Source organism: Saimiri boliviensis, chromosome 5 (assembly GCF_048565385.1).
Source record: "Saimiri boliviensis isolate mSaiBol1 chromosome 5, mSaiBol1.pri, whole genome shotgun sequence".
In the NCBI taxonomy this organism is placed as follows: Eukaryota; Metazoa; Chordata; class Mammalia; order Primates; family Cebidae; genus Saimiri; species Saimiri boliviensis.
In genome coordinates this window covers 126111299-126121088 of record NC_133453.1, presented here as the reverse complement: position 1 = coordinate 126121088, position 9790 = coordinate 126111299, and positions in this window count along the sequence as shown.

The following is a 9790-nucleotide window of genomic DNA, read 5'->3' as shown; positions in this document are numbered from 1 at the left end:
CTGTTCACTCTGATGACAGTTTCTTTTGCTGTGCTCTTTAGTTTAATTAGATCCCATTTGTCAATTTCTGCTTTTGTTGCAATTGCTTTTGGCATTTTTGTCACAAAGTGTTTACCCATGCCTATGTCCTAAATGGTGTTGCCTAGGTTTTCTTATAGGGTTTTTTTGTTTTTGTTTTTGTCTTTGTTTTCTGAGATGGAGTTTTGTTCTTATTGTCCAGGCTGGCGTACAATGGTACAATCTCAAATCACTGCTAACCTCTGCTCCCTGGGTTCAAGTGATTTCCTGATTCAGCCTCTCGAGTAGCTGGGACTACAGGCAAGCACCACCATGCCGGGCTCTTTTTGTATTTTTAGTAGAGATGGCGTTTCTCCATGTTGGTCAGGCTGGTCTCAAACTCCTGACCTCAGGTGATCCACCCACCTCAGCCTCCCAAAGTGCTGGGATTACAGGTGTGAGTCACTGTCTCAAGGCTTCTTCTAGGGTTTTTATGGTTTGGGGTTTTATAGTCAAGTCTTTATTCCATCTTGAGTTAATTTTTGTATAAAGTATAAGGAAGGGGTCCAGTTTCCGTTTTCTGCATATGGCTAGCCAGTTTTCCCAGCACCATTTACTGAATAGGAGATCTTTTCCCCATTGTTTGAGACCAAACAGGCACACAGTCCTAAAATACTTGTATAACTAAAGCCTGGGTATAATTTATGGGTATAAATTATTACCCTAATTATTCAATAATTTACATATACAGAGCCATCCCAACAAGTTAGAGTAGCGTTACTGACAGCTATCATTTACCAAATGCTTACTAAGTACTAGGCACTATTCCGGGATATTTCTCACTACAACTCAAGGAGGAAAGTGCTGCTATGGATTTACAGTATTTTATGGGTTCTAGGGTTCTCTCTGAAATCAGGAGGGGGCTTACAGTCGGTGGTGTTTCACAGTCATTGTCATATTGGCATAATTGTTATTCTCTGCATGCACAGCTTAGACTGAAAACCTTTGGATGACCCTTCTAGTAAGATCAAGAAAGTTCAGCATCGAGACTTGCAGAATGTCCTGGAGGCAGCACTGGGACACATCTGAGAAATGCTTCAACATCAAGTCCGGAGGATGAACGCGTGAAGAAAAACATGGACATCGACTCTTAGTTGTAAGTGATTCAGAAGACTGACTATGATCCAGTTTTAGGAAAAGCTTAACTAATATATGCGTGAGTGTTATATGATAAAAATCTACAACTAAATAAATTGAAAAGAGCTCTTTCAATAACATGAAATTAAAAATTTAAGTATTAACAAAGTATCATGTCATAGTTTAATTTGCAAAGGGAAACAACGGACTCTTTTTGTCCCTTTTAAGAATACGTATTATCACAGACAAGACCTGGGCCCCAGGCCTTTTTCTAAATTTAAAAATGAAAATCAGAAGGAATATCAATGTGCAAAATAATGAAAATGTCTGCATAAATTGAATTAGGGAAAAAATAGAACAAGATATAAATTTGAGTTAAAGGTGGCCTTGGGTGAAATATACCAGCAGCATATTCTTGACTTCTGCTCCCTGCAGTGTCCCCACAAAACACTGTGCCTCACATATGAGGGCACCTACTGTCGTTTCAGCTCTAATGGTGAAAGCGAGGCACACTACACAGCTTGAATGCTCTTTTTTATTTGCTTCTTGCACCTCATAAATACATTCAATTGTTCAAATTAAATTGTATCTAAGGCAACTCTACGCAAAAGATAATATTTCCTGCTCTCACAGGGCATCTGCCCTATTTATTCCAGACCACAGTCAAGGAAAACATACTTATCTTTGCATTTTCTTATTTTGCTGGGAGCAGAACCAACGGTAAAGGACACTAAACTTAATTAGCGCATTAACATAATCACATCAAGTGTCGACATAGAACTTGACAATAGGAAATTGGGTAAATCAACGCGAATGTTTTCAGCCCGATGCTTTATAATTAGGGGAAAGCAAAGGATAGCTTAAATACTGCTAGATGTGTTTACTGTGGTTGCTTCTAATTTATGAGGTTGGAATTCTTGACACCAAAGAGTGCTTAAATTTATCTTCATATTTAAATGAGACAAAAGTTTAAGCACACATATTTTTCTACTTAGAGACTTCTTTTTGACCTTCTGTGCTAAATATAGATGCTCTTTTGCTTTCAAAAGCACATACCAAAGCTATAATGCTATGGTGAGAAGTTTTGCAAATGAAAACAGGCAGCTATAGCATTTTTCAAGAGCTCAGAATCCAGAAGACATAAAGTAGGCAAACGACATGCAAAACCTGATGGAGGTTTTTTGAGGGTTGGGCTGTCCTTTATTTTATATGAGACTTTTTCCAGGAATTTGCATGAATACATCACCCGCAGCTCCTTCCTCCCAACCAGTGAAGGTGGTCTGGAATTATAAGTTATTTTCTTAGGGAAGGCGGAAAATTAGATGTACCAGGTGCTAGTTTTGTGACAATCTGGTTGACAAATAAAAGACAGAATGTGTGGAGAGTAGACACTATACTAATTGCAGAAACAGGTCTTGGTGTTGCACAAAGTTGCACCTGTGGTTTACTTGCTATGCGTCCCTAAGAGATTTGCTTCACCTAAACCTCAATTTCCTCATCTGTAAGATAGAAATAATGGCATCTATTTCATTGCACTAGTACGGAAATCATTTGAGGTAATATAGGTAGCACGTTCCTGGCACGTGGTTAACTGCTCAGTAGATATTAACTAGCTGGAATGAGAATGAGATACCATTATGGGGTTAGGATGTGAGTGGTTAATCAAAGATGCACCTGGAAGATGGAGACCCAGTAGCTCCATGCAGCCAGTGCCTTGGAAGGCCCACAGCTTTCCTTATGTACTTCCCACAGGGAAACTTCAGGACAAACTCACTCCAGCCTTTGTTCTGAACGGCTTGTGTCCGTTAATTCCTGGCACATAATTCTTTGTTGTTTTTGGTCTCAGTGGTAACTGTCTAATTATTTCTTAGACTTCTCTTCATTCTGTAGGTCTGGGGTTTTTTTCCCCATCCCTGTTGATATAGGAGGTAGAAAGAAATTATTTAGGCAGATAGTAAAGGCAACAGAGTCCTCAGCAGAATTTCCTTTTTCATAAAAAGCAGCCCTTAAATCACTTCTTTTCTAACAAAGAGTAACCTGAAAAAAATCTAGCTGCAGACATAGATAAGCGAGCTGGAAGCTTGCACATGTGAAGGCTGGCAGCTGTGCCAATAGAAGAGGGCTACCTGAGGGCCAGGTATGTTCAACATGGAAGCTCCATCTTCCATTTTCTTTGCCACCACATGTACAGTAGAGAACCAGGCAACATGACATCAGCCAGGCAGAGAACTCATCTGCATAATAAAAAAACTATGGTGGGGCAGCCAGCTTTAACATGCACTATGCAAATAGCACACCTGGACCAACTAATCTTTCATGCTCTGTGTAAATCAGACACTGCCCCTCAAACTCATCTGTAAAACCTTCTGCAATTCATTGCAAAAGCGGCAACCATTTTCTCTGGGACCCCTCTCTGTAGCAAGAAAGCTCTTCTCTTTCTTTTGCCTGTTAAACTTTTACTCTGAACCTTACCCTTTCTGTGTTTGCATCTTAGTTTTTCTCGGCCATGAGACTACGAATCTCAGGTATTTACTCCAGACGATGATGCTGCTTCACTATGCTGGTTGAAAGTTTCTTTCAATGCTCAGCTGATTTTCATTTCTTCTACAAACATTCCTCTCTTCCCAACCTAAAGCCAAACCTTCTCCCTCTGACCTGCCATTTCCATAGCTATGTGTGCAACTTGGGTTATTTACCTTAGGAACAGTCCCAGCCCAGTGCTTTACATGATGAAGGATGACTCACTTTCCCTGAGAACCTCCTCCACCAGCTGGGTGGGCTGTAGCTGCCTCTCAGTCCCACAAGGCCCGGACACAGAGCCCTTAGCTGATTGGATTTAGAGAAGACATACTTAGATGCCATGGGGCAACTGTTTCCTGGGCTTCATCTGGAAAGGCAGAGTGGGACACGTAGGAGAGAAACAAGAATGAAACAGGCACACAGAGAAACAGAGGTGAGGCGTGAGGACTGCTTGGATAGCTGAGGGCTTTCTGGCTGCGGCTACCTCCCTTGAGAGGTCCTGTCACTTAAACCTCAAGGCTTCACAAAGCATTCTTGAGTCCATTCTGACTTTTAGTCCTTAAGCCGCTTGCATTGCTCCCCTTGACTTACAACCAAAGAGTTTTTTGAGGCAAGTACACGCTCCACAGAAGTTTTGACATTTCGTTGTGAAATAAATGACTTTCATAATGAAATCAGATTTGAGTTATGTCAGATAGGTGGCCTCCTCTATCTTTGTACCATTACAAGAACCGTTCTTTCTTCCTGCATCACACAAGCTCGTAACTTGTTGGAGTACTTTCTGCACTGTGGGATTCAATGCGTGCCTGCAGACCTCAGTCCCCTGAGAGTCCTTGGAGGCAGGAGTCCCCTCTGCAACCACAGCATCTAGCAAAGCACTTAAATGCTTATGGCAAGTGGAAGTTCATTTTTCTTTCCTGCAAATGCCAAGTGAGCAAGTCTTCACACTCAGGTTTGCAATAATGTGCCTGATTTTGCCCAAACTGGTGTCCTTGGAGAGCCTGGTATAGAAGAAAGTGCTGTTCTAGAAACAGCTCTGGAAATTAGGAAGGAAAGGCCTAGTTTCCCATTATTCTGTGTTCTTGGACTTGGAGAATTCTCAAGTACTGTCATCCTGGCAAATATTTTGCTAGTGTTCGCCAAAGAAAATTAGCAACAGCTTGGCAATAGTTATTGAACAATTATTGATAATTTAAAAGTCCTCACTATCGCTGATGCAGAAAAAGAAACCATCATGTAAATGAGAAAAATACCATATTGGCACTTTTGTTTGAATGGGGCATAACACAAGCTTTCTACCTTTTTCTAGGCCAAATCTTAGTTGAATTTTTAAGTTTGTCAGTATAGTTTACGACAGGTTCCAAAACAAGAAAAAAAAGGTTGACTCTGAACAGCATCTATCCATTGTGATTGATGCATCAGCCATATTATTCACTGGAGGAAATTTTACGCTCACTAGGTAACTTCTTGGGGGAAAGTCTTGAAAACAAGAGTAACCCCTTATTGAGCGTCCACCCTTCTCCTGGAACTTTATGTCATTTAGGAACACTAGTGCTAACACTCCTGATTACCTGGAAAAGTAGATTTTATTATTGCTCTCTTGCATTTAGGAAAATCCAAGTCTGCCCAAGGTCACCCAGCTGGTAAAAGGTTTGGGCTGAGTTTCACATGCGTCCTAGTTCCAAAGTTTTGTCCTTGACACATTTTAGGCCAATGAGCAAACAAGGATATTATTTTGCATAAACTCTTCGGGTTGCTATTTTCCTAAAGGATCTCAGTGTCACAGCTAGTGCTTTTTATTATAAATAGACGATTAATGTAAACTCTTAACCAAGACTGGGGTGAGTTGGTGTCAGGCATAGTTTGCACATCACTCTGCTAAAGTAGGTAATGACAAGCCTCATGCTTCTCACGTCGGGGTCAGCCAACTCTACCCAGTGCCTTTCCTGTGGGTTGCAGCAGTAATATTAATAGATATCAAATAAAACCATCTTGAGTCCATCTGGCATGTGTTCCCATTACACTGCCTCAGAACAGAAATTTTAACAGAACAAAAATTCTCTCATAAATCTGCATAAGTATATGATTCTACTGTTCAAGCGTGCCACTGAGTTGTCAAGAGTTTCTTCAGAAATCATGCTCACCACAGAGAAACACAGGTAGGAGGTGTTCCTGTCTTTACATACAAGTCAAGTCCACGGAAAGAATGCCAGGCCACAAGCTCGTGGAATTGAGTCCCAGGAGAGGAATTTATCACCTTGAATTTAATTTTGAAAACAAATTATCATTTCTTCTTTGCATTTTTCAAAGAATTCCTGCTTCAATGAGACACGGCAGGACTGTTCCTCCAGGAGGTACGTAGACAAAAAGGAAAGGCTCAGCCTGGTCTCGTGTGATATCTGTTTAAATCTATGGTACAAACCATGGGGAAAACACTGGGCAAAGCTGGACATGTTCAGCTCTTTAGGCCTCAGTTATACAGAGAACACGGGGCTGGAATTAGCTTTGGAAAACCTGAATTCAAGCCTGGCTCTGATATTTAAAGACTATGTGTCCTTAGAAACGTCACTTCACCTCCCTGAGCTTTTGCTTCCTTCTCTAAATAATGGAGTAAATTATAGCTGGCAGGGTTATTTATAAAAAGGAAATGATATAATTTAAATGAAAGCCTTCCTAGCTAGGGGCAAGTAGCTAGGGCACTGTAATTACATATTGCCCAACTGTTTCTCCTCTAGAAACGTGAGCTATTTATGAGTAGGAAAAGTGACTTATTCACTCCTGTTTTTGCAAAGCACAGAATCCTTGAAAAATGATGGTCCCTCAGGATAATTGTTCAATGAATGAAGGAGTCGGTAAGTAGACGGATGGATGGATGGATGTTGCAGACTTCACCGTGGTACACCGTGTTGAGTAATACATAGGAATCACTAAGGTCTGGCACAAGTCTTTTTTTAATTTTTTTATTTTTATAGGTACATATGAAGTATATATGTTTAGGGGGTAGGTACATGAAATATTTTGATACAGACATACAATGTGCAATAATCACATCAGGGTAAATGGGGTATCCCCACCTCAAGTATTTATTCTTTGTGTTACAAATAATCCAATTGTACTCCTTTAGTTATTTTAAAATGTACAATAAATCATTGTTGTCACCCTGTGTGCTAGCAAATACTAGGTCTTATTCATTCTAACTATTTTGGACCCATTAACCATCCCCACTTTCCCCCAACCCCTGCTCCACCCTCCCAGCCTCTAGTAACCATTGTTCTACTCTCTATCTCCATGGGTCCAATTGTTCTATTTATTTATTTATTTATTTATTTATTTGACAGAGTCTCACTCTGTTACCCAGGCTGCAGTGCAGTGGCATGATCTCAGCTCACTGCAACCTTCACCTCCTGGGTTTCAATGATTCTCCTGCCTCAGCTTCTCGAGTGCGTGGGATTACAGGCGCCCACCACCATGCCAAGCTTTTTTTTTTTTTTTTTCTGTATTTTTAGTAGAGATGAGATTTCTCCATGTTAGCCAGGTTGGTTTTGAACTCCTGACCTCAAGTGATCCACCCACCTCAGCCTCCCAAAGTCCTAGGATTACAGGCATGAGCCACCGCACCCAGCCCAATTGTTTCCATTTTGGGCTCCCACCCGTAAGTGAGAACATGTGAAGTTTGTCTTTCTGTGCCTGGTTTATTTCACTTAACATGATGATTTCCAGTTCCACCCATGTTGTTGCAAATGATGGAATATCATTCTTCTTTATGGCCAAATAGTACTCCACGGTATATATGTACCACATTTTCTTTATCCGTGAGTCTATTGATGGACACTTACGTTGCTTACAAATTTTGGCTATTGTGAATACTGCTGCAATAAACATAAAAGTGCAGCTATCTCTTCAATTTACTGATTTCTTTTCCTTTGGGCTTACACCCTGCAGTGGGATTGCTGAATCATATGGTAGCTGTATCTTCAATTTTTGGAGGAACCTTAAAACTGTGTTCCATAATGGTTGTATTAATTTACATTTCCACAGTGTATGACAGTTCCCTTTTCTCCACATCCTCAACAGCATTTACTGTTGCCTGTCTTTTGGATAAAAGCCGTTTTAGCTGGGGTGAGATGATATCTCATTATAGTTTGGGTTTGCATTTCTCTGAGGATCGGTGGCGCTGAGTACATTTCTGTATACATACTTACCATTTGTATGACTTCTTTTGAAAAATGTCTGTTCAGAGCTTCTGCTCATTTTAAAATTAGATTATTAGATTTTTTTTCCTATAGAGTTTTTTGAACTCCCTATATGTTCTGGTTATTGATACCCAGGTGGGTAGTTTGCAAATACTTTCTTCCATTCTGTGGGTTGTCTCCTCACCTTTTTTTTAATTTGCTGTGCAGAAGCTTTTTAACTTGCTGTGGTCCCATTTGTCTATTTTTGCTTGGGTGCCTGTGTTTATGGGGTATTACTCAAGAAATCTTTGCCCAGTCCAACGTCCTGGAGAGTTTCCACAACGTTTTCTTACAGTAGTTTCACAGTTTGAGATCTTAGATTTAAATCTGTAAACGATTTTGATTCGATTTTTATATACAGTGAGAGATAGGGGCTTGGTTTAGTTCTTCTGCACATGGATATGCAGTTTTCCCAGCACCATTTACTGAAGAGACTGTCCTTTCCCCAATGTACGTTCTTGGTTCTTTTGCTGGAAATGAGTTCACTGTAGATGTATAAATTTGTTTCTGGATTCTCTGTTCTATTCCATTGATCTGTGTGTTTGTTTTTATCCAGCACAGACCTTAATCAGCTCCTTCCCAACCTGAGAGCACATATCCTGCCAATCCTTTGCGTAATTCAAGACTTTATCCTGAACCTTTGCTCTGCCATCTTGCCCTCCACCTCCTACCACCTTTCCAGTCCTCTTTGCTTTGACACAGTGACACATTTTTAAATGTGTGTCTCAATTCACCAATTAGACTCAACCATCATTACCACAACCTAGCCTGACGAGTCTCAAAGTCAGGCAAGCATCAGTATTGCCTAGAGGGTCTTGTTAAAACAGATTTCTGGGCCTTACTCCAAGAGTTTCTGATTCAGCAAGCCTGGAGAGGAGCCCGAGAATCTGCATTTCTAACAAGTTCCCAGGTGATGTTGATGCTGATGTTGACCGCACTTTTAGAACCACTAGTCTAAGCTGTGATCACTACTTCTCTTTAACAGGGAGTCCCCATGCAGGGACTGTGAGTGGCAAATGGCCATTTCCTCCTTGATGCTCTTGGGTGCAGCTCCTTCAGAGCACAAGAAGGAGAGAAGGGAGGGGGCTGGGCTGCCCAGGTCACCTCTCAAGTTGGAACTCTTAGATCATTGGAATTTCAAGCCACTGGAGCCTAGGAGCTTGGCAGCCAGTGGTGTGCTGGTAAATTTTAACAACTGGCCATTGAGAGCTTCAAGAAGTGGGTAGGCACCCAGATTTGTAGCATTTAACAGTTTCTGTCCTATGCAGTATGAATACAATGTAGCCAATTTCCAGCAACCAACCTGATGTCAAGTGGCTGACAAAATCCTGAAAATGTAACAAAAGGGCTCTCATGAGCCAGCATGAATAGAAATAGAGTCTAGCACACCACTGCTTGCCCCCAGCCTGCTAGATTTCTTATATTCTTTCTACTAGCCCTGTTCTCCTGGGTAGCCCCTTCTTCCTTTGTCCATCTCTTACAGATTGATTGCAATGCCTGGCTCGGATACTTTGCCATTCTGCTCTGTGCCATCACATCTCTCCACTGCCCCACTGCCCTACAGAGAGTCCTTCCTTCAGGTTTTACTGCTTGGTCTGGCCTGGGCTGGACTTTCCTGGCCTCAGCTTGCAGGCTGCTGCTTTGTACAGCCGTTGCTCTGCTCTGATTCCTCCACAATCTTGATGGCTTCCCCCGCTTTTCCTCCGCTGCTCAGCCCCCCTTCTTGGGCACACATCCTTCCAACATGTGAGAGAGGTTGGCACGGTAAAAAAAAATAAACAAAACCAGAATGTACTCTTTCCATGTTTCATTCGGTAATGGCATTTCACAGGTCCTCTCTCTAATTGTTTTCAGATCCACAGGGAGATATCGATCCATAGAAGATGGTTGCTGTCAGAAAACGC